General features: G+C 36.7%; 1 pseudogene; it reads left to right on the top strand.

The window, feature by feature from the left end:
• The first annotated feature begins 2085 nt into the window (after positions 1 to 2085).
• LOC145076323 (uncharacterized) lies at positions 2086 to 8133 on the top strand (annotated as a pseudogene).
• The last annotated feature ends 18566 nt before the right edge of the window (positions 8134 to 26699 follow it).

Here is a 26699-nt window from a genome sequence, read left to right as displayed (position 1 = left end):
TAAAATAAATAGATGACATGGCTATAAACTCTCTTTCTGAACCTTCATGCGATCAAATATAGATAGCCTTCTTGGAGAAGCGGTGTCGTGATCGATTCTAACCATCACCGGCATCTCTATTGTCGCTATCGTCTCTAGCTATTGTCATCTTTTCATCATCATTGTCTCCGCTACCGGTGCAATCTCTCCTTCAACATCGTCTTTGTTTCCATTTCTCCATCACCATGTTTCTAGGGTTTTCTTTTCAAAAATATGGGGATGTGTGTTAAAGAGAAAAACCTACAAACAATGCAAGTGAATGTAATAAAAAAATAAAAATAATTGGGGATAAAATCATTTCCATTTTTTTGATTTTCAGATTCTGAAACCTGCATTTACAGATCGGGGAATGAGATTGTGTTGGTTTTTGGTTTTTAAGCATCGATTTAGGGTTTAAAGTTGTATGAGATGTTGTTTCTGAGTATAGATTCCCAGGGGTAGTCGAAATCGAGACTTGTATTGGTGACATATTATGGTGGTAGCAGTCTCCCTTAATGACTAGGCATGATCTATTAATGAGAGACACTGGCATGACATGTTCCACTAATGAGCTTGCAAAGATTTTTAGATGATGTTGGATTCTCCTTGATGACTAGGCAAAAGCTTATCTCGGGTTACCTTTTAATAATGGAGCTGAGACACGTTTGAATAGTTAAACCATATTATTGGCAATGAAGGAGAATTCGTTTTAAGCCATAACATTAAAGATTAAATCAGTTAAAATATATATTATAGGGTCTCAAAGATATTATCTTTTTATTTATATATTATAAGTATTAATAAGATGTTATAATGATATTAGAGATAAAACCAATATAAGCGATATTAAAAATCATATAAATGAATCGTCCTAACCCTAAAAAAATTTGAAGATTATGTATAGACGATGTAAGAAACAACCCGATTTTAGACAACACTGTAAAAGCATGATTTATTCCCGAAAGTTTGAAATATGAGCAAAATAATGACCTCGAAAGACATCACATTTTGTCGTAACTTAGACCTTATCATTAATAACTTAAACACGACAAAATTCGGAAAACTTTGAATAAGAATTTTCAAGTTCCTTTAATAGAAAAATAGTTCTGTATTCAATGAAAAGTTAAATTTGACTGTTTCAAATTACACATAATGAAAAAGGACCTCAACAATCATTTAAAAAGATGAAAGCAATAAAACGTTTTTTGTCACATATCAAAGTTTTTTAGAAAACACTACAAATTAAGATATATATATATATATATATATATATATATATATATATATATATATATATATATATATATATATATATATATATATATATATATATATATATAAGGGTTCAATTGAAAAAAAAAAGTTCAGAACTAGGGAATGAATTTAGACCATTCATTTTGAATTTGCCGCTTAAATACTCAAGCATACCGGACCGACGAAACATATCGTATTCATATATGAATACGTATATTCATATATGAATAACCATAACGGAAGTGATTATTCATATATGAATACGGTGGCGGCGGTGGGTGGTGGTGGAGGCGGCGGTTCTTTGTGGAGGTTGTGGTGGTGGTGGTTGGCGGCGGAGAGATGTGGTATATTCATATATGAATACATTTCCATTTATATTCATATATGAATATTACCCATCCTTCGTTGACCCGGTACGCCGGAAGGTTTTGCAGCAAAAATAAATAATTGGCTGAGAATGATTCTTTAATTCTCAACCTTTTTTTATTTTATTTTTCTCAATTGAACTTAACTATATATATATATATATATATATATATATATATATAGATATATATATATATATATATATATATATATATATATATATATATATATATATAGAGAGAGAGAGAGAGAGAGAGAGAGAGAGAGGTTCATGTATTCTAATTAAATTATGTGTGGATGTAGGAATGATTGTGGGCCAATCATTACAAAAGGGTAATTTGGTAATGTTAGCTATAATTATTTATGATAATGGTTAAATAAATTAATAACCTCTTTAAATGGAAAATCAATTTTAATTCACACATCGTTCTTCTTTATTAACCTTACATGCCGATGTCGACGATTGAAGAAGATAAGAGGCTGGAGCTTGCCACTTCGTCGACTAACACTATCAGCCACCACAGATCCACCATCGCCACCGAACACCATCAGCCACTACTGTTAATCTTCAACAGGTAAAACACAATGTTCAAAAAGAACATACTCGTGTTTTTCCCTTTATTTGGGGATCGATTGAAGAAGAAGGGAAAAATCTCACCTCCTCAGTGACGCCCTATTCCTCCATCACCTCCGTCTATGAGCGCCGCCCTCTTCAACATTTGAAGTCGCCATTCATGAGACCCCCTTCGGTAAGATTTAATTCGTATTTTTGCAAACGTTTGACTGCTGATTCAATCTGATGTCACCATTTATGAGCACGCCCTATTTCAAAACGATGTTCATAATATAGGTAGTTTTCATTGGTGAATCGCTTTTGCATCCTCATACAACACTAGTGTTTCTTATGTTGTTGACTTCTTTCCTGGAACTCATATAAAAGGACTCCAAGTTGTTATTAGTCTTGTAGTCATTAAACATTTCCTAACTGTTTTCTTGTTTTCGGTCGCTAAAGGCTTTCTGTTATTGTTCTCAAGGACTCAGAGGCTTCATTGAGAGCATCAATCTTATTTTGCTTCCATCCAACATCTATATTCTTTTCATCCATGTATTACTCTTCTCCTTTTTATTTATATACACTTCTCACACCCATGATTGTGATCTAAACCACTACTTTTTTGCTTTTATAGATACTCTGAAAGTTTATATGCAGTATTATCAATCGGAGGAATCTACTTCTTAATGTCAGGTGCAAATCTTTTAGCACTATCCTCACTTGCTTTCTCTGTATTGTCAAGATCAAATGGGGTGCTTAATGCATGCTATATTGGTTTCCAGACCATTCATCGAGTTTATGATGTTGTATTTCTTTAAAAGAGTGCATATGTAAGCTCATTCTAAATAACATTTTTTTTTATTTCATCACATTTCTGCTCTTTCCTATGGCTAATAATATTTTATTGTCTATGCAGCTGTCAATTAAGGTTCTCATATATGTAATTATGCGTCGCTTATTTGTTTTTTGTTCCATTTGTTGGATTTCAAGCATATGGATATCACAGTTTCTGTGATGGAAATAATCCGGATAAATTAAGGCCTTGGTGTAAAGTAAGGATTCCTTTGGTGTACAATTTTATTCAAAGTCGTTACTGGTATGATTATCCTTTTCTTGATGCTATAAAATAATCTTTAACTGATTATGGCATATAGATGATCTTGGGAATGTTATATTAATCTTGATGTTGTTTTTCTTTATTTATTATATTAGGGGGGCTGGTTTTCTAAAATATTTCCAGCTAAAACAATTGCCAAATTTCCTTCTTGCATCACGAATCCTCTCTATTGCAATTTGGTCAATTACCCATTATGTGAAGCTACAGCCGGAGGCCTTCTTTTCACTTGGTTTTCATGTTGCTCCAAAAAGCAATGTAGTAGATAGAAATAACACTCGCATATCAACAACAATTCAAGGTATGAATCTAAAACTTTCATTTGGAAAATCCCGGTTTACTAAATAACAGTTGTGTTTGAACTTTGAATAGAATATCAGACTCTTAAAAGGAGAAAACATAGCACCAAAGAAGAAGAGGTTCCCACTCCCTCTGTGCCATAGCATAATCACTTTTAGTTAGCTGGCCATAACTTAATCATACATAAGGACCAGACCTAACTTTTGTGCCATAGCATAATCACTTTTAGTTAGTTGGCCTGTTAGAGAAACTTAGACATACAAATGTCAATATGTATATATATCGAAACTTTCTTCAAATACTTAGTCCAATTTGGAGGAGGAAAAAACTCTAGACATCACTATGAAATTATCTCATAAGCACATAAATGTCAATATGGATGAACGGATAAAGACTTTTGAAACCACTACTACCACTACAGTCGCAAATTGTTCAAAATCAAAAACCCAATTATAATATTTAAAACATCAGAGTACTATTATTCAGAATGCAAAAATCATGAGGGGATGATGTTGTGCCGTCACGCCGAGCCCTTCCCTTTAGAACCAGAAGTACCTGAAACCATAAACAAAACTGTAAGCACAGAGCTTAGTAAGTTCCCCAAAGTACCACATATGATACACAACATAACGAATCCTTTGGACCGAATCATAGTCTTATGGTTACTTTCTGCCATGGGCCAAATCATGGTCTTTCCTTACAATGTCGAGGGCCAAATCCCAGTCTTTCATACAAATTCCAGGGCCAGATCCTAGTCTTTCATATAATTGCCACCGGCCAGATCATGGTCTTTCATGCAATTGCAAGGGGCTAGATCATGGTATTTCATGCAATATAACAGAGACAATTAGTATTCTACACAACAAAGTGATGAGCCGACATTAGTACCTTCGACCCATGGATCTAGTGAGGAGTCTCACCTCCAAAAGAAGATAAATGAGCCACACACTCGAGCTGCTACCAATACAACTCCTCGCACTAATTAAATCCCAAAAATAACCATAATCAATAATCTGGGTTTTTAAAACCATAATAAATGGTCCAATAATCCCAATATCCTAATTAGGGGCAAAAAGGTCATTTTTCCCTTCCCATTCGACCCAACCTAAAAAGCCCAACACCGAATAGTCCTAAGCCTAAAAAGAATGGCCTAAAAGCTGCAATTGTGTAACGACCGAAAAATTTTAACCAATTTAAACTGTTCAAAAACAATCCGATTTCATTAAATTATTACAAAAAGGTTTTCAATACAATTTATTTAGAGTATTCCTAGAATCACATCACAACATAAACATGAGGAGCAGTACGATCATGCCTTCGCCTTGCCACGGTCTCCTAAAGAACCTGAAAAACATTAAACCACAACTGTAAGCCCGAAAGCTTAGTGAGATATCCCCAATATACCAACCACACATACGCCCTTCCAGGCTACGACCTTCCGGTCCAAATCATAATGCCTTCCGGCCCATATCATACGTAGCATACATAACATAACAGAACACAGAACAACCATGCACTTCGGGTATACTGTGAGACTGGTCCGCCGCACCGGCCAACAGTCCACCTGGTCCACCCTCCGAGTCTAGCCATATACATCGAGTCTACAGTGTGATTGGTCCGCCCATATCGGGCCTACAACCCACCTGGCCCACTCTCTGAGTCTACAGTATGACTGGTTCGCCCGCACCAGGCCTTTAGTCGGCCTGGTCCACTCTCCGAGCCTCGGAACGTCTAGTCCGCCCTCTTGGGGCCTACAGCCTATTCAGACCGCTCGCTGGGCCTTTGGGACAACTGGTCCGCCCTGGGTATCTTGGCCTACAGCACAAAGCAGGACCCGCCTCAACCCAACTCCAGTCCAAACAACCATGTGCACATAAACATACAAGCATATAAGAATTCACAGTCAACAAGTCGATCAAATAGATCACATAACATATCATCATCCTAACCAGGATACCGACCTAACCGGTCACTAGCATAGCATCACCATACATATCAGGGAACCGACCTTAACCAGGTCTCTAACATATACCATCCTAGCTACCAGGATGCAAACATATTAAAGCAATAACATAACAACAAATACCCGGATCTCAATCCGATAAAGGGCCGGCCTTGGTGCCTTAGACCCTGTCGATATAGTGAGGATAACTCACCTCGCACTGCCGAAACTCTGAACTGAAGAGCAGGTTCTCGAATCACCAACTCACCGCAAATCCCGAACTAGCCATCAACAAAATAAACATTAGGCCAAGCATAAATCCACTTATCAGGCCAAGGCCAAAGTCCAAATCTTATACAAAGTCCAATATTGGCCCAATTTACCAAATTGGGCCCACCTCAAATGGGCCTAGATCCAAGGTCCGTAACAATAATTGGTCCCAAAACACTCTATCCATAATTTCTAGATTTGGCCCATAAACCAACTACCCACAAACGGCCCAAAATCTAAGGCCCAATATTAAGGTCCAATCAGGGGGAGTACGCTGGGCGTACCCTCCTTGGTACGCGAGGCGTACACACTAAATCGTAGCTGAGGATCGGGGCCCTGACCCGCTACGCGGGGCGTACAACCATGTTACGCGGGGCGTAACTTCGCTACTCATTAAGTCCTTATAACCTCTTAATGGCTTAAGCTCTTAAGCCCAAACTTGAGATCCCTAGGCTAAATACGCCTAAGACTCATAAAGTCTCAAACTTTATCACTTGGGATGTCCAAAAGCTCTTAATCTAAGGTCTTAATCCATTAAGACCTATATATCTCACACATGGAACAACTACAGCCCTTGGGACCTCATTTTTCTCACTCAAGACCTCTCCAAAGGTCTCAAAGGATAGATAATCTCGGCCAACACAAAACATGAATCAAGATGAGAACTTTGGGACAAGAAAGATGTTAAAACTTCACAACACTTAGATCTATGCAAAATAAATGGCAAGCAAGAAGCTTTATACCTCAAATAAGCTCCAAAGGATGATATCTCTTTAGATCTACAAGCTCCAATCGTTCCTTTCCTTCCTTAACAACTTCTCCTTTCTTCTTCTAGCTTTTCTTTGCCAAAAAGAGCTTTCCAAGGACAAACACACCCAACAATGGAGGGAATACGGGTTTTCTAGGGCCTCTGAGGTTAAAGGAGAGCTTATGGAGGCTAGGGAATAGACCAACATGTTCCTTATATAGTGGCTGACCCTAAATTAGAACTCTGAGAGTACGTCGGGCGTACTCAGCCTTGCACCCGCGTCCATATACGCCTTACGCTGGGCGTAATCCCAGCTTACGTTGGGCGTACTCGGTGAGTCCCCAAACTTCATACTTGGCCCTCATTAATCCACTTTTCCCACAAGATGATCAAAATACCACTTCTCTTAAATCCCGGGGACTCACAATTAGGTACTCTTAGGAACGGGGCATTACAATTGGGTTGTACACCCTGCGTACCACCTTGTACGATCCCCGTACAACAACTGATGCAGGTGGGAAATCGGGGTCGAGGTGTAGTACGTGCATCGTACATGATTTTACGCCTGACGTATGCAACCTAAGTCAAAACTCCAATTATGGTATTAATGCCTTAAGACCTCACATCCAAACTTCATATATGAGCTTATTAAGACCTCTAAGGCCATAAAGTTGCAATCTTTATGCCTTTGCAAGCCTATAAAGAGCCCAACACTAAAAATTTAACTCATAATATGATTTGCTACACCATAACTCTTGCATGAGGACAAACCAAGATCTAAGCTTGCATTTTTATGAATTAAAATACCCTAAAATTTCTGAAAGGACAACTTAAAGGCTCTAGAGTACCTCATACTCACAAAGTCCTGGGTTATGGGAGAAAACATATAAAAATCTAAGCTTAACCAAGTTCTAAAGAAACATGAATCAAGGTTGGAGCTTTATACCTCCAAATGGTGCATAATGAAGAGAAAATGTTGGATCCAAGGGCTTGAGAGAAAAACACATATATGATGATCTTCCTTTACAAACAAGAATGCCCACAACTCACTCAAAATCTCAAAAATGGTCAAAGTGGGTTAGGGTTTTAAAGGGGTTCAAAATGAGGGATGGGGGCAAATAAGAGGAAGGGTTTTAGGGCTATAGGGTGTTTAAAATAGTGCATAAATCCTAAATATTAATATTTAATTCAAGCCATATATGCCCTGCATACTAGCATATGCTCATCATACTCATGCGAGACTAGGTACACCTAGCGTACTAATGTTGCCTCCAAAAATACGAAAATGCCATAAAGGGCCACTTTGCAAATAATCAGACACTAAGCGAAAAAAGGGTAAATACTTTGAAGAACTAGATGTTATTGTTCCTCCACCACAACCATCTTTTGCACCACCTACATTAACTACTCCACCATTGTCTACCACTATAATTTATTTAACTTTTGTTGGTATAATGCAAGAACCCATAGCTACACTTTTATCTTCTCAATTGACAGATAATGAGAAAACCGGTACTGAAGTTAAAGTAGATGAAGATGATGACGTGGTTTCCATTTCTGAATTGTGATTCAATCTTGATGAAGAAGATTTACCCGATGATTTGATCATGTCGGGTAAGCAATTAAAGATTCTAAACTCTAAGATGAATTGGATACTTCAATTTTTGTATGACACTGGAAGCAAGAATTCAGTTAGTGGTGTTGAAGTGGAATATCTTTTGAAGTCTCAAGAGTTTCGATTGAAAACTTTTATTGAAAATGTTGATAAAAGATATGAAGACAAGATGGACACTCAATCAAGAAATTTTGTTCATGAACTTTCGAAACTTCATGATGTGGCTAAAGAAAGTCATGAAATTTTGCAGAAACAAGTGTCTGATACAAAGGCTTCTCTTAAGCATCATGTTAATGAGCTTCGAAACTTGATAGCTAAAGAGGTTAAGAAGTTAGATGATAATTACAATTTGCTACATAAAAAGGTTGATGTTATAACTGAAGCAACAACTCTTCTGATCCAGTTTATCACTACTTTCAACAAAGATGATTCACAAGATCTAAAAGTTAAGTCTGAGAAGGATGCCAAGGTGTTTAAGAAAGTTGAAGAATTTTTATCTGACTTTAAAAAGACATTATTGAAATTTGATCTTTCAAATCAATCTTCTATTTCTTAAGGGTCCATTTCTGCTATGGTTTCGAATAGTGAGTTAAGTATCAAGGCTTAGTTAGCACCGTTCTTGAATTTGTACTTCGACTACCCACCAATGCTTAACGTTTTACGCACATTTCACAAGGGGGGATAGAGGTGCTGGTAATCACATCATAAACAACATGGAATTTTGATTAGTCGAAAGTCCAAACAAAATGGATTTCTATTAATGAAGGAGACGGAGGTTCATTTCCTGCCCTAGTCAAAACAACCTCAAAAGTTGATCCCACAGACAAAGGGAAAAATATTCAAGTTGAACAAACTGAAGAGCAAAAAAAGGTTACAAGCAATCTAGATTGAAAGAAAAAGGCAAATTAACAACGTTTTGAGACAAAGAGCGAATGATCCACCAGGTGTAAACAAAGGTGATCCTAACAAGCAATGGTGTTACGAAACGATTGAAATTGTTTTTCTTGTTAAAAATGATGACTTTATGAAAAAGACAAAGAAAAGCTATGACGTAGAGAACTTAGAATTCAATCAACTTGATTTCTTAATCAATCACATGTTGTTCACGTCATCTTAGTTCAATATTATTGACAACTTAAATGATAAAGATGAATATAAAAGATGGAAGATTTGTTTTCATGCAAATATGTAGTATGGTTATTGGTGAAGATAGTGAAAGTAACGACGATAATTCCTGATGTATTGTTCGAAGGATTGTTGCAAAACTTTCTTTATGTTATCGTAAGGGCAAATAATGTGGTGTTCGAATTCACAATTTCATATTTCCTTTGATGAATTTAAATGATCTCATCACTTTATCAAAGATGTTGAGTAATGTTGACATATTGAAAAAGGCAGAGACAAACAGAAATGCACTCATTATTGGATTTGGTCATGCAAAGGCATTTCTTGATAGCTATTATGAGTATTTGGCTATTACTGATATAGATCTTACCTTGGCCATTAATAAGACTTCAAAAGTGCCCCAACCATTGTTGAAGGGAAGGATGAATATTGATAAGTTTGAAGACAGTGAAATTATTCATCATCCTTTTTGGCGTAATTTTTCAAGGAAAGAACAAGAAGGGCAAGCTGACCAAATTTTTGTTCCAAGTGAATGCTATTGAGAGATACACAAACTCTCATTTTATGAATTTGTTAATCCATATTAATAACTACAGAAAGAATGATAATGAAGATAAAACAGAGATCAGAAAGATCATTCTTTGGTATATGGAGATTAGACTATTCTCACTAAGGGTGAGATTGTAAAGTTGAAAGTTGTAATGAGTGTCGAAAGCTATATCTTTAGTTTTGTGTCTGTAAGTAACAAAGTTGTGTACTTTGGTTAACTAAGCTATTTACAAGGAAACTTAGACTTTCAATATGTAATGTCAAGTCCTTGTATTTTTTGTATATCTAACATACCCTAGAAATAGGGTAATTACATAGGTCTAGAGTATCAATCTTACACTTCTCTTATTCACTTGTACTCAGAAACCTCTGTACTCTTCCAAATATCAATTTGAGCCAAACAGATTATATTTACATCTTTGTGTTCTTTTCATATAAACATGATTGATTGATTCAAACACCGTTTTTAACACTCTTCACCCCTCAACCTAAAATTTTAAAACCACAAGTCAAAACCGTGGTCTTTAAAATAAATATCATGTGATGAGTTTAATGAAGTACCTATATGTTCTTTGTTCTTACATACATGTGATAACGATCACAATAAATTCCCTATATAGAAAAAGTGTTGTATGTCTAAGTTTCCTTGTATGACTTTTGTCTGCTCAGGTATTGTCTAGTTTATTGTGCAATAGAATTGATGTTTACACGCGTCTCAGAACGTTTTCATTGACATGAAGATTACTTGTCTCCTCAAAAATCGAATTGACAGAGGTATCCCTTCATGGTGACCCATGAAATGAACCTCTAATTATTGTATTTGTATCATCACTGGCATGATCTAATTCGACAACTACATCCACTTTCTTATTCTCAACATGATTTTGCTTTCGCCTCTTGAATTTTTGAACCATATCAAAAGCACTTATCTTTCATGTTGCGGGAGAACTTGGAGATGTAAGCTCTCGAATCACAACTCCTCTTCGTGTAAACTATATTTTTTTTAATTCTTTTTGAACCAATCTTTTTCATAGCTGGTTCACCTTCTTGTGTAATTGTAGCTGTACTTGGAACAAGATTCTCCATGGGAACTGTCTCAGCTATTGGCTCAATAGTTTCGAAAAAAGGCTCTTCCATGGGTTCCGTGGTTTCAGAATCAGAAGTTTTCTTAGTAGATATCTTAGTTCGTTTGAGTACCCCTTTACCAGTCTTCGTGGGCACAGTCTCTATAACCACTTATTCATGTACTTCTTTTGGCTTTTCTTCTTATTTCTTTTTCTTCTGACCCTTAGATGCTTTCGATGTACCTTCAGCACCCTTAGATTTAGCCTTTGGTGGAAAAATACCAGATGAGGTAGAATCCATTGAAGCTTGGTATTGAATTAGTAACTGATGCATAGGATTAACTAATTTGACCATCGTATCAGAAATCCTAGCAATAAATGGAAATATTGTAACATCATCCAGTATGATCTTCGGAAGCAACAGTGATGGAAACTCTATTGTATCAACATCATTAGGAAACAATATATTTTCCTGAATATATACTTCCCTTAGTATCAACCCCCAAAACATAGCACTCAAAACACCTAATGCTATTTTGGAATGAGAAATAAAAGTCTCAAATTCTTCCCATAATAATGATGCATAATCAACATCAAGTCCATAGTATACCCTAACCATAATCGAATAAACTTCAAGTTTTAACGTGTCTAACCCTGAACTTCTTCCTGTTAAACATCGAAGAATAATGCCAAACACGAAACTCCAAATACATGGAAAATTGGACTTTTTGAATTGACGGATAACTGATAAAGTGGGTTGATGGCCCATCTCATTGGACATATAATGACTTGTTCAGTAGTAACATCATAAAATGTACCTGCAGACGGTAACTTCAAGATTTGGGCAAATCGCTTCTTGGTTAACTTCTTCATTTTAGTGGACATCAAATGAAACGTAACAATCTTCATCGTTTTTTTATACATAGCAGTAGAAGCCTCAAAAGAGAGCCATTGCATTGGAATTGCAATGGTCGATCATATAGCATGATGAAGAACAAAATTGTTCAAAACCAATACAATCATTTATAGTTCTTCAGAATAAGAATCAAGCAACGAATTAAGCCATAGATTAGTGCGTTGAATCTTCATCAATGGTTGTGAATCCCCTTCATTATTAGTGTTGAATTTATCAACAACGTGTTGCTTAGTAGCCATTCAGAAAAATTTGGAGAGAAAATTTTGCGCTGAAATGTTAGGGTTCCTGAGAGAATTATGAAAGCATAAAATTCAAATTGGAATGAACTGTTTCCCTTAAGTAATTGGCATCAATTTGAATTCAAATTAGTGCCCAATCAGATAACTCCACGTGGAATATGAGTTACTTAACTTTCACCATGAAAAACTGCGATGTATAAAAGTAATAATCACTTTTTTCCTCGAGTATTGTAAAAATCTTGAACTTCAAATCCATCGGATCATTCGCATCTCCTAACCAAAAATGAACCACCATCACTTTAGATACTAATAGAGAACCATCCTTCGTTATGGAGGCTAGGATTATTTCATAAAAAAGTTAACAATTGGATCTATTGGGTAGAAATGACTTGGGATGAGTACATTTCGTTAAGATCACACAATGAAAATGAAAATGTGATTTTGAACATCAAAAGTGGTACATTGAAACAAATGTTTCGTGAGAAACTAAAACATTAAATGTTCATCATCAATTTGTTAAGTAGAGGTTTTTGGGTTTCACCTTCATCATGGAAAAATGATACTGGATCATGAACATAGATTCGTGACATACCTATATCCTATTTTGTTTTGACCAAAGATGTCTTCGACATGTGTCATTGAGTGTGATCGTATTAGAACTTTTCGCTTAAAAAGATTAGATATGAAGACTCATTGTTCTTCTACGAATAATTGAACTTTGAAGAATTCTATTTACTCATCTTGATAAGAGAAAAGGTAGCTTATCAACTAATGTGAATACAACCTAATGAGGAAGAAACTTTTGTGTGAAAATTTTCATTAAGACTTCAAACACAAAGAATGTATGAGACTTGTGGATAACATGCTGCAACATGCTTCTAGGGACACCTAACGAGGAAAAAAGTTGTTGGATTTGGTGTCTAAGCCCATAACTATAACTGGGATGTACCTTAACCGATTGTAGCATGGTCCTTTTTGGGTTGGCTTCACCAGTGCAACTTGATAGGATGGATTTGGGGAATAAGATTGTTTACGGTTTATTAAAATATTACAAGTATAATATATTAATATGAAATCATATTATTTAATTACTATTGATCAAGAATTAATTTGGAATTAATTTTGTGATCAAAAGAGACTAATTAAATATAGGGGGTTAATTATGTAAATCAATCATTCTTGTAGTGTGGGCCAATGATCCATGATTATGTAGGTGGGCTGAACTAATCCATGGATAGTCCTTGGAGGTTAAACCCATGGAGCATGAGAATATGGAAATTCATGGGTTAGTAGGGTTTGTAAAGTGTAACCCTTGCATGTGCAACTCTATAAATAGAACCCCCTAGAGCAAAAATCGGCTACACCATCTCTTGGAGATAGACAACTTATTCTCTTAAGCCTCCTCTTGCATTTTTGGTGTTTGTGAACCAATAGAGGCATCACACGTGAGGTGCTCAAGCTTTCAAAGGTCAAGAACTCTACCCTACTAAAGAGGTATGCATACAAACTAAGTTCTATATTATATAGCTTCAACTGTATGCTAGCTAGGAAGAATGCTTTGGAAAATTGAAAAATGCATGTATACTTATAGAAAACATATATGCAAAGCATTTAGGGTTTCATGTGAACCATATGAGTGTTATAGTGCTCAAAACCCAACAGTGGTATCAGAGCCTAGGATTGTTTTCTATTATATTTGATGCTTACTAGTTTTTCAAAGTTGAAAAAAGTTGAAATTTTGCTTCTGACTGGTGAACTCGCCGAGTACATGAACAGACTCGACGAGTCGACTCAGTAAACAGGGCAACTAGGAGAGTTAGTTCATGCACTCGACTAGTTGAAGGCCCTGTTTGCAGAATTTCGAGTTTCTTGTCCTGGTTTGGATCATTGGAAATGTTTTTTATGTTATGGTAGTGCTTGTACTCATCCAACCACAAGATAATTATCAAAGTTTTAAAATAATTGTTGTTTTATATGATAAACAAAATTGTTTTTTTTTCAAATTGTTGACTTAAATTATCTTGATTATGAGTTTAAATAGATCATGAATTATGTGATAATTTAGTTGTTAGAAAAGTGATCTAAATGATGTTTAATGACCTCCATAACTTGTCCTCAAGTTTTAAAAAAATGAAAAGTCTCCTCATTAAAATCAAATTAAACTCAAAGGTTATGAATGTGAAGAGTTTTGACAAGTTTTACAACTTTCTTGACTGGTGGAGGGTTGTTAGTCGAACGGGTAGGATAGGACATTAATTCTCTCTCATTAAAAGTATAATGATAAATATAAAGTAACTAAACTTTTATTAAAAACCCAATCTTAGTTACTTTAGGAAAAATGTGAAAATGGTGTTAATCCATGAAACTACAATTTGCACCGTTGTTAAGTCATTAGTGGAGCACATGTGGTTAACCGGCATACTAATACGGAATGGAAAATGTGTGGCAAAGGGTAACCCTGTGTTAATCATAGATCAATGGAGCGTGTGTGGTTAACCGACACATTGATTACGTGATCTGTAACATTGGGTGTACCAAGATAATTTACATGGTTATTCACACCTTTTTTGTGATCCTCAGCATCCCAGTCACAAACTTGAAGGGCACACCAAGATTTAAACATGCCAGTGAAAAGTTCCAATGTATGTTAAATATCTAGGAATTTCAAACCAATTAAAACTTAATAATCTATTTCGTTTTTCATGGTGGTAATTGGTAAATCGTCATTTACCTACCTTCAAATATTTTAGAATTGGATTACGACATCCCTATTCACAATTGTAGAATATTGTGTTGGGGTTCTAGCCTTAATATTTCATAATGGGTGTAATATTAAGGATTATCATCTAATCTAAAGTTTGTTCTTCTTATTTTCAGATGTCTATCCCAAACAATTCTCACACACCAATTCCTTCACGCTCTTTCTCCCTCATGAACCTATGTGGGAGGGTCATTTTCAATGGCTCGAACTTCAATAACTGAATTCGAAATATCAGAATGACTATTAGCTACGAGGACAAATAATATGTCCTTGATAAAGAGCTAAAGGAGATTGATGTAACCACTGCTACTCTTGAACAAATCGCCGAACACGCTACTCATGAGAGGGATGCAACAAAGCTGTTGTGTCTTATGATTGCAACCATGACTGTAGAGCTACAAAGTCCTATGAGGACTACTATCCCTATGAAATGTATCATGATTTGATGGAAAGATACCATCAAAGTGCTCGGCAGGAGAGATATGAGATCATTGCCTCCATGATCACAACCAAAATGAAGGATGGTGAACTCATCACCGTCTACTTGCAAAAGATGCAGAGATTCGTGGACCGCTTGCTTAAATTGAATATCAATTTTGATGAAGAGTTGGCCATAGATATTATCCTTGTTATGTTCGGTTTCATATGACTTATAATATGAAAAAGGAGGAGGTCACTCTCAGCATGCTTCAAGGCTTTTTAAGGACTACTGAAAGCAACCTGAAAGGCAAATCAGTTGTGTCTAATCCTACTACTACTTATGCCCCTGTTCTGGCAATCGGACATGGAAAAGGAAAGAAGAGGAAGGCTCCCTCCAAGAACCGCAAGGGAAAGTCTCTTGATGGATCCTCTTCTAGTGGGACCAAAGCTGGTTTTGCTAATTCCTCTAATCCAAAGGATGCAGAGTGCTTCCATTCCCATGAAAAAGGGCATTGGAAACAAAGTTGCCCCAAGTACTTGCAGGACAGAAAGGATGGGAAGATCAAACCCTCCTTTGCAAATATTTACACTATTCAATCTTAAAACTCACCATATGCTAATTCTTGGGTCCTTGATACAAGTTGTGGATTTCACATTTGTTTTGATTTGCAGACACTAAAAAGAAATAGAGATGTGGAGCACGGGAAGATAAACTTAATCATGGGAAATAGGAAAATGTCGCCTGTGACCAAGATTGGAGTTTATTCTTTATTGATTAGTAATGGCTTAGATTTAGATTTAAATAATTGTTGTTACTTGGCCGATATGGCGAGAAATATTATTTCCTTTCACAGTTTGTACAAACAAGGTTTTACCTTTTCTTTTAATAATGAAAATGGTGATATTAATGCTTGTTACAATGGTGTATTTTATTTTGAAGCATTACCTTGCAATGGTGTATATGAAACTGTGAATGTTGTAGATAACCTAGGAAATAATGTGTTACAAATTGATTCTTCCAATGATTTGGATAAAGCATGCTTGTGGCATTGTTGTCTTGGATGTGTCAACAAAAAGCGCATAGCCCAACTCCAAAAGGATGGAGTGTTGGAGTCATTCAGATTAAATTCAGATGACACTTGTGAATCTTGTTTACTTCGAAAGATGACCAAGTTACCCTTCACTAGTACTTGTGAAAAGGGGTGAAGGTCTGTAGGATCTCATACAAACTGATGTGTGTGGACCATTCAGAATCGCCACAAGGAATTCTAATCGCTTCTATGTGACTTTTACTGATGATTACAACAGATATGGTTATATCTACTTAATCAAGCATAATTCGGAAACCTTTGAAAAGTTCAAAGAGTTTAAGAAAGAAATGGAGAATCAATTGGGTAGGAAGATAAAAATGCCGCAATCCGATCGAGGAGGAGAGTATCTTAGTATCGAGTTCCTTGACTATCTTAAGGAATGTAGAATTGTTTCACAATTGACGCTACCTAAGACACCTCAGCTTAATGGTGTGGATGAGAGGCATAATAGAACCTTGCTAGACATGTTTCGTTCCATGATGAGTCGAGCTTCGTTACTAGTCTCATTTTGGGGGTATGCCTCAAAGACTACCGCCCATATCCTTAATGTAGTCCTTACCAAAAACGTTTCCAAAACACCTCATGATATGTGTACTGGGATGGCTCCCATACTAGACCACATCAAGGTTTTGGGTTGCAAGGTTTTCATGAGACGCGAGACTCATGACAAGCTCGAACCTCGAAGTGAGCGATGTATTTTCATCGGCTACCCCGCATAAGTCCTTAAGGTATCTCTTCTATAGACCGAGTGACAATGTTGTCTTCATCGCGAGGACAGGAGTCTTTCGTGAGAGAGAACTCATATGCCAAGGGGACAGTGAGAGGCAAATTGACCTTGAAGAGCTTCAAGAGTCAAGCGGTGAAGGGACCTCAAAAACTAGCACTCAACCCGAGGGGGAAACTCCGGTTGAACCAACTGAGAAGTCTGTACCTCCGAGGCGTTCCAGTAGAGTTAGAGTTCCACCTGAGTTTTAGGGTTTCCATATTACTACAGAAGGTGATACATTTAGTGATAGCACAATGGTATATTTGGATGAACCTAATAACTACATGGAAGCCACAGTAGGCCCCAAGTCTGCAAAATGGATCTTCAAGAAGAAGACTGACATGGATGGGAATGTACACAGATATAAGGCGCAACTAGTTGTGAAGGGCTTTACTCATACTCCGAGAGTTGATTATGATGAGACCTTCTCACCAGTAGTGAAGATTAAATCTATAAGGTTTATGTTGGCCATTGATGCATTTCATGACTATGAAATATGACAAATGGATATCAAAACCTCTTTCCTTAATGGAAAGTTGGCTGAAGATGTTTCCATTGATGGGTTTTGAGAAAAAGAGCATCCTATGTGCACATGCAAAACCCTAAACCTTTGGTTCTAGGTTTCTCTATTGTACATGCAAATTTATCCAAAGCTTATAAACGCTAATATAGCATACTTTGAAAAACGATATCTATAACAAAATAAGTTTAGATGATACCTTTCAATAGTTGCAAGAATATTTAATCTTCAAGAAGCTTAGTGTCACAAGTGTAACACCTCTAATGGATTATAAACACCACAAACAAGAAGATGATCTAAAAGAGAGAAGGGGAGACGCATAATTTTGGCTATAGTAAATCTAAGGTTTCTTGGTGTAGCCAAAACTGAAGCCCTGGGGTCCCTTAAATAGCTGAGCTGCTAGGGTTTCAGTCAAAACCATAATTGGATGACTTAGGCCCTAAGCAGCTTAAGAACCTTCTGTAATAAGGCCCCCTTGGATGAAATTAAAGTGGGCTTGCACTCAAAATTTCTTCCCCTTATGCCCATGAGGATTCACAACCCAAAGTCAATTATCTTATAATTGACAGCTCCAGTCCCCTTTATTTAATTAATCTTTTAGCCACATAATTAATTCTTAACTTATTCTTGACCAATATTAATTAAACTATATGGTTTTTCTTTTAATATATTATTCATATAATATATTAATAAAACATAATAACCTCTCTCTCTTTATAAATCATCCTATCCAATTGCTTTGGTGAAGGTAACCCAAAAGGACCATGCACAACCGGGTCAAGTTCATACCAAATATACTTACGTGCTTAGACACTAATCCAACAGTCTCCCACTTGGATAAGTCTAGTAACTATAAATGCAAATATGACTTCAGGTGCCAATTAGCAATCATAGCTCTCAAAGACGCTGTCGAACTCTGATCTTATCAATAACATGTCCATTAGATAAGGGATCGTATAATCCTCCGTTCAAGATATAATGCGGACAATTACATGGAGCATAGTCATACTTATTGTCCAACAGTTTGTTTCTCGATCTCTTATTTGCTTGACATAGAACTTGATTGAACACATCAATTTAGTCCTGACTGGGCCTGGCACATAAGTCAAACCAAATCATCGAGGGGCCCAGATATCGCTTTTACCCTCTTAGGATAAAAGGAACTGATAAACTTCGACATATATGCATTTACTATTCACTCATCAAATCATGCACAACAATGTGTTTTATAACATCAAGTTACTGATGCGTTTACGCATTATTAATGCATAACCAACATGCAAACAATAAACCATATATCTAGGTTTAAAGACTATATGATATTATTGTCTTGCGATCACTCATGATAAATTCCATGAAGTGATACCAGCAAGCGTGGGTTTAATCCAATGATCAAATCTTATTCATAAGCACTCATGAACGTTGCAGAAAACCTTTTCTATGTCTAATACACTTTAGACAGTCTACAAACCAATTCATGGCAGTTTTCTTTCTTACCTACTTCCAAAGTATAAGCGACTGTAGACTGTTCGAATAATCTTATTATTCAGGAAATCAAAACATGAAAAATGAAACAATAGGTAAACAATTAGCATACGACAATAAATTTACTTATAAATAATACTCCTTTATTTAATCATCAATTGTTAATTACCATTTATCTATTACATGTTTTAAAACTATCTAATCTAGACTAATATCATTCATCAGCCCAATGTTCCTAGTGTGCTGCAAGTGCCTAACCCTAATCAATCCCTTCGTAAGGGGATCTGCTGGGTTATCCTCTGACGATACCCTCTTTACTACGAGGAGTCCGTCTTCCACCCGATGTCGAATAAAATGATATTTCCTATCGATATGTTGAGATCTACCATGATCCCTCGGTTCCTTGGTCAATGCAACTGCTCCTTCATGATAGGTTTTGAGCATTCTAACACTTCCTCAGTGTACATGCAACCCTAATAAACCTTGGATCTATGTTTGTCTAAGATACATGCAGATAATTATTTTTCCAAGGTTCATATCCTAACTAGCATGGCATGGGGAACTTGAATCAAATAAAGCTAGTAGAAATACTTACCTTGTAGTTGTAGTTGATTCCTTGGAGTTTTAGAGCCTAGCACCAATAGTGTGGATGCCTCAAATGGAAATCACAAATCACCACAAACTTGGAACTTTGAGAGAATAGTCACTACTATCTTGAAATCGGCCCTCTTGCTTTACTCACCTCAACTAGTGTCAACTAGTGTGATTTCAAGAACCAAAGCCTCCTTTATATAGTGTGGTGGATTAGGGTTACATCCATGTAAAACCTAATACCCATGTCTCTTCATTTCCATGCAAGCCTAGCCCATTCCAAATAAGCATTAGCCTACACTATATAAATATAGAAGCCTATATTTAATTAGTAATATCTTTGATCTCTAAATTAATCCTAGATTAATTATAGATCAATACTAATTAAATAATATGATCTTATATTAATATATTAGAACTTATAATATATTAATAAATCATAACTTGTATTATTCTCAAAAGATTATCCATAAAATGTTCAAGTGAAGTGCAACCTAAATGGACCATGTCGGGTCGGGTCAAGTACATACCAAATATAGTTATGGACTTAGACACTATATCCAACAGTCTCCCACTTGGATAAGTCTAATAACTATAGTTGCACGTATGACTTCAGGAACCGATCAACAATCGTAGCTCTTTAAACTCTGTTGAACTAGAACGCGCCATTTTAGATAACTGATCATATAATCCTCTGCTCTAGATATCAGCCGGACAAATACATGGAACATGGTCTTATTTATTGTCCAGCATTTGTTTCCCGAATTCCAATTTGTTTGACATAGAACTTAACTGAACACATCAATTTAGTTCTGACTGGGCCCGGTACATAGGTCAAAACAAAATCATCGAGGGGCCCAGATATCGCTTCTAATCCTAGAAGGAACAGATAAACTTCGACTCATATGTTTGTTCTACCACCCATTGAATTACACACAAAAGCGCGTTTTATAACATCGAGTTACCAATGAGTTTTCGTATAATCAATGTATAACCAACTCATAAGTAACAAATGATATCTCTAGGTTTGAAGACTTATATGATATTACTGTCTCACAATCACTCGAGATAAAATTCCATGAAGTGATTCCAGTGAGCGTTGGTTGAGTCCAATGCTCAGAACTTATGAGCACTCATGATTGTTGTAGCCATGTCCAGCACCTTAGACCTCTGCAACCAATCATGACAGTCTTGATTCATACCTACTTCTGACATATGACCGACTGTGGAGGTTTGAATAATATGATATACCAAACATAATTATTCTGGAAGTCAAAACATGCAAACGAAATATAGTAAACGATCGACAAGAAATAGCAACACTTTACTCATAAATAAAACACCTTTTATTCATCATCTAATGTCAATTAAACTTTACAAATTTCATAATTTATCTAACTACTAAAACTTAGTTCTGACCGGGCCCGGTACATAGGTCAAAAAAAAATCATCGAGGGGCCCAGATATCGCTTCTAATCCTAGAAGGAACAGATAAACTTCGATTCATATGTTTGTTCTACCACTCATTGAATTACACACAAAAGCACGTTTTATAACATCGAGTTACCAATGAGTTTTCGTATAATCAATGTATAACCAACTCATAAGTAACAAATCATATCTCTAGGTTTGAAGACTTATATGATATTACTGTCTCACGATCACTCGAGATAAAATTCCATGAAGTGATTCCAGTGAGTGTTGGTTGAGTCCAATGCTCAGAACTTATGAGCACTCATGATTGTTGTAGCCATGTCCAACACCTTAGACCTCTGCAACCAATCATGACAGTCTTGATTCATACCTACTTCTGACATATGACCGACTGTGGAGGTTTGAATAATATGATATACCAAACATAATTATTCTGGAAGTCAAAACATGCAAACGAAATAGAGTAAACGATCGACAAGAAATAGCAACACTTTACTCATAAATAAAACACCTTTTATTCATCATCTAATGTCAATTAAACTTTACAAATTTCATAATTTATCTAACTACTAAAACTTATATCATCCTTCAGCCCTATGCTACGAGCATGCTGGAGATGCTTAACCCTACTCAGTCCCTTCGTGAGGGATCTGCTGGGTTCTCATCCGATGATACCCTCTTTGCCACGAGGATTCCTTCTTCTATTCGATATCTGATGAAGTGATATTTTCTGTCAATGTGTATGGATCTCCCATGATCTCTTGGTTCCTTGGCTAAGGAAACCGCACTATTGCTGTCACAGAAAATCTCCACTGGCTCTTTTATAGCTGGTACAACTCCAAGGTCTCCGATGAAGTTCTTTAGCCATATAGCCTCCTTTGCTGCATCGCTTGTTGCTATATACTCAGATTCACAAGTGGAATCAGCCACTGTCTCCTGCTTGGAACTCTTCCAAGTGATTGCTCCTCCGTTTAAGGTAAAGACCCAGCCCGACTGAGAGTGGAAATTATCTCTATCAGTCTGGAAGCTAGCATCACTATACCCTACAACTCTCAATTCATCACTCCCACCGAGGGTAAGGACCTAGTCCTTAGTCCTTCGCAGGTACTTGAGGATATTCTTTACCGCAGTCCAGTGTGCCTTGCCAGGGTTCCCCTGATACCTACTAACCATGCTCAAAGCAAAGGCTATATCAGGTTGAGTACACGTCATAACATACATGATCAATCCTACAGCTGAAGCATAAGGTAGTCGACTCATTTCTGCTATCTCAGCCTCAGTACTAGGGCTTTGTGTCTTACTCAATCTGGCATTACTCTGAATGGGTAACTCACCTTTCTTGGAGTTATGCATGTTGAATCTTTTCAACACTTTGTCCACATAGGTGCTTTGACTAAGTCCAATTAGTCTTTTACCCCTGTTTCTCAAAATCCTTATCCCTAGGATATAGGCAGCTTCACCAAGGTCATTCATAGCGAAACACTTCCCAAGCTAGGACTTTACTTCCTACAGGGTTGGGATGTCATTTCCTATGAATAGTATGTCATCCACATACAGTACGAAAAAGCTGACTATGCTCCCACTAGCCTTGATATAGATACAAGATTCATCTTCACTCCTTGAAAAGCCAAACTCCTTGACTTTCTCATCAAAGCAAAGATTCCATCTGCGAGGTGCCTGTTTCAATCCATAAATGGATTTCTCGAGTTTACACACTCTATTGGGGTACTCTGTACTGACAAAACCCTCTGGCTGAACCATGTAAACATCTTCAGCCAACTTTCCATTAAGGAAAGCGGTTTTGACATCCATTTGCCATATTTCATAGTCATGAAATGCAGCAATGGCTAACAGAACCCTAATAGACTTTATCTTGGCCACTGGTGAAAAGGTCTCATCATAATCAACTCCTGGAGTTTGAGAATAACCCTTTGCAACCAGTCATGCCTTATAAGTGTGTACATTACCATCCATGTCGGTCTTCTTCTTGAAGATCCATTTGCACCCAACTACCTTACGATCAAGTACATCGTCAACCAAGTTCCAAACTTGATTGTCACACATGGACTGTATCTAGCTATCCATAGCCTCTTTCCATTTAGCAGCCTCAGGGCCTGCCATGGCTTCCGTGTAGCTGTTAGGCTCATCCATACCTACTAGTGTCTCATCACTAATAAGTGTCTCACCTTCCGTAGTAATATGAAAACCATAGTAGTGCTTAGGTGCATTCCTAACTCTTGTGGAACGCCTCAGAGGTACAAACTCGTCAATTGGCTCAAAAGGAGTTTCCTCCTCAAGTTGAGGGCTAGGGTTTGAAGTTCCTTCACTACTTGACTCTTGAATTTCTTCAAGATCAATTTGCCTCCCACTGTCTCCTTGGCTTATAAACTCTCTCTCTCTCTCTCTAAAGACTCCTCTTCTTGCTACAAAGACCACATTATCACTAGGTCTGTAGAAGAGGTAACCAAAGAATCTTTGTGGGTAGCCGATGAAAATACACCTCTCGCTTCGGGGTTCTATCTTGTCATGAGTCTCGTGCCTCACAAAAGCCTCGCAACCCCAAATCTTGATGTGGTCTAGTTTGGGTACTTTACCAGTCCACATCTCATGAAAAGTTTTGGCAACTTTCTTTGTGGGGACTAGATTAAGGATATGGGCGACAGTCTCTAAGGCATACCCCCAAAATGAGATTGGTAGCGAAGCTCGACTCATCATGGAACGAACCATATCCAACAAGGTTCAATTATTCCTCTCAGCTACACCATTCAACTGTGGTGTCCTGGGAGGTGTCAATTGTGAGACAATCCCACATTCCCTAACATAGTCGAGGAACTCTGAACTAAGATACTCACCACCTCGATCGGATTGAAGCATCTAAATGTTCCTTCCCAATTGATTCTCGACTTCCTGTTTAAATTCCTTAAACCTTTCGAAAGTCTCTGACTTATGCTTGATTAAGTAGACATATCCATATCTACTGTAATCATCAGTAAAAGTCAAATAATAACGACTAGCATCCCTTGTGGCATGTTTGAATGGTCCACACACATCCGTGTGTACAAGGTCCAACATACCTTCACCCCTCTCACAAGAGCCTGTGAAGGGTGACTTTGTCATTTTTCCAAGTAAGCATGATTCGCTACTATCATCTGACTTTAGGTCAAACGACTCCAAGACTCCATCCTTTTGGAGTTGTCCTATGCGTTTCTTGCTTATATGCCCAATACGACAACGCCATAATGATACTTTATCAAAGTTATTATTATTAATAGAATCAATACACATCACATTATTTCCTAAGTTATCTACAACAGACACAACTTCATACACACCATCACAAGGTAATGCTTTAAAATAAAGAACATTATTAAAGAAAGCATCAATAGAACCAACTTCATTATTAAATGAAAAGGTAAACCCTTGTTTATACAATGCATGAAAGGAAATAATATTTCTTACCATTTCTGGCAAGTAACAACATTTATTCAAATCTAAATTTAACCCACTACTTAGCGACAAAGTATAAACTCCAATATTGGTGACATGTGTAACTTTCCTATTCCCCATGATTAAGTTTATCCTTCCTTGCTCCACATTCACACTTCTTCTTAGTCACTGCAAGTCACAACAAATATGAATACCACAACCGGTATCAATGTCACAAGTGGAAATTTTGTGTCATGTAATCTATACATTCAAGCTAATGTAAATCAAAAACTTCAATCAAATACATCATACAAGTACTACAAATAGTCATCAAACAGTTGGGAACACTAGAAGTTCTCATTTAGGTCCATTTTGGACTAGAACTTCCTTATTGGACCTAATGGACCAATAAGCTTCCAATTTGATTATCAAGGGCTTAGAACCCTAATTGGATCCAAATTGGACCCACATTTATTTAATTCAACATTTTAGGTCATGTTGGACCTAGAATGAAATGAACTAAAAGCCTTGATACATGAATAACCTAAACTAGTCCAATAAAAATATGAAAATCCTAACACATTCTTTTAGGTATAAAACACACCCTAACTAACACTAATATTGGGCTTGGGAGCAAAAAGCCCAAATTTCCTTTTCCTTCCATGTTTTCGGCCCACATCAAGCCCAAGAGGAGGGTTTGACTTTCCCATGCCACCTCATTTTTATCCATTGGACATCCATGCAATATTTCTCATCCTTCCATGCACATCACCTCAAATATCACTTCTTCTTCTCTTCTCTCTCTCACTCTCGGCCACTAGCACACACAAACACCCACAAAAATCTCTCAAATTCTCTCTAGATCACTCAAGAACTCTCCTTCCTCCCCTCTCCAAAAATCTCGAAAATTAGGGGCTTTCAAGAGGATCTTGCAAGTTAATCATCATCTAAGGTAAGATTATACTTGGATCTATGGTTTAGATTCTTTTTGTTATCAAAATCCTTTCCTAATCTATGCAAAAATCGTGATCTTGCACCCTAGAACCATCTCAAACTCGAGATCTACCAAGGAAAGGTGCTAAGGCCAAAAATCATCAAGTTTTCCTCCATCTTTTCTTCCAAAAACCGAAACCACACCCAAGGTGAGCTTCATACCCCCTATTTTCTGTTTTTATGAGTTTTGTGGGGGGGGGGGGGGGAATACAAGTGAAAGTGTAGATCTATATGTGTTTTGTATGCCTTGTATGATTTCCATGCTTATATGTATGCATTTGTGTGTTATAATGTTGGATCTAGCCATAAAACACTCAAAACCGAGATATATCTTGTGTTAAATGATTTTTGCTTCAAATATATTTCTAAATGCAAAGTGTTTCAAGAAAAATGGTTAAGTGGTTTAATAACAATTTTCTTTGGGTTAAAAACACAAATTTTGGACCTAAAATGTGAAAAATACAAAATTAAGGGCCCAAATTGACATATCACGAATTCTGATGGATGAAGTGTGTCAAAACAGTTTCAATAAAACAATTTCTTGAAATTTACTCATTTAGAGGATTAAAAACATAAATTTCAAGCTTAATGGGCTAAAAATGACATTTTCGGCCCAATGAGGCCCATTATGCGAGATTTTCTAATTTGGAGGGCCAAAACTGCATTTTTTTGTAAAACAGTGGACTATAAGTGTTCCAAGTCCTTTTCAAAGGTTTAAAATGCTTTTTAAATTTAAAAAGGACCAAAGTTGCAAAAATTTTACAATTTGGGCCAAAATTGTAAAAGTTGCGAAAAAGAAGGGTTAAAACCGAGAAAACTGCATTTTCAGGGACTTAAACTGTTTTCTGTGAAAAATATGCTGAAAAATATTAATTTCAATAATTTTTGGTGTTAAAATGTCAAGAAAATTAATTTAAGGACCAAACCGGGAAGTATTCAATAAAAGGGTTGAAAATGTAAATTTTACAAACAATGAGGGGCTGAAAACAGAAAAATTTCAAGGCTAATTCAATATACGCAATTTGATCAAATAATGACACCGCGACTATCGACGAAATACAACACACTACAATACCAAAATCGTTGTGAAACGAATTGGTTCGGTCTCGAACCAATAAAAATCCGAAACTACTAACACG

Source organism: Lactuca serriola, chromosome 9 (genome assembly GCF_051521515.1).
Source record: "Lactuca serriola cultivar US96UC23 chromosome 9, Lser_US96UC23_V15, whole genome shotgun sequence".
NCBI lineage: Eukaryota > Viridiplantae > Streptophyta > Magnoliopsida > Asterales > Asteraceae > Lactuca > Lactuca serriola.
Note: the sequence above shows the minus strand (reverse complement) of the source record. Positions and strands in the feature narration are given on the sequence as shown.